Consider the following 298-nt stretch of genomic DNA (forward strand, 5'->3'; position numbering starts at 1 on the left):
TACCCTTGATTATCAATTTTCATTGAGGTGGAAAGGAAGTAATTTTGATTTCCAAATTTTTCTTAAATGGAAGAGGGACACTTGTTTGTTTATAAAAGTTTTGAGTTTAAAGTTTTAATATTTTAAAATTCAGAATAAATTGTTAGTTTTTGCAAGACTCGCATGTGTTTAATTTCAAAGCTTGAAAATTGTTTTTTTTTTTAATATATTCATTTATAATGTTTCATTTCGCGTGGTGCAAATTAAAAAATGAGTTTTAAACAGATATTTTTAATCTGCGAACGAGTCATTGTTTTAG

Source organism: Belonocnema kinseyi, chromosome 2 (genome assembly GCF_010883055.1).
Source record: "Belonocnema kinseyi isolate 2016_QV_RU_SX_M_011 chromosome 2, B_treatae_v1, whole genome shotgun sequence".
Taxonomy (NCBI): domain Eukaryota; kingdom Metazoa; phylum Arthropoda; class Insecta; order Hymenoptera; family Cynipidae; genus Belonocnema; species Belonocnema kinseyi.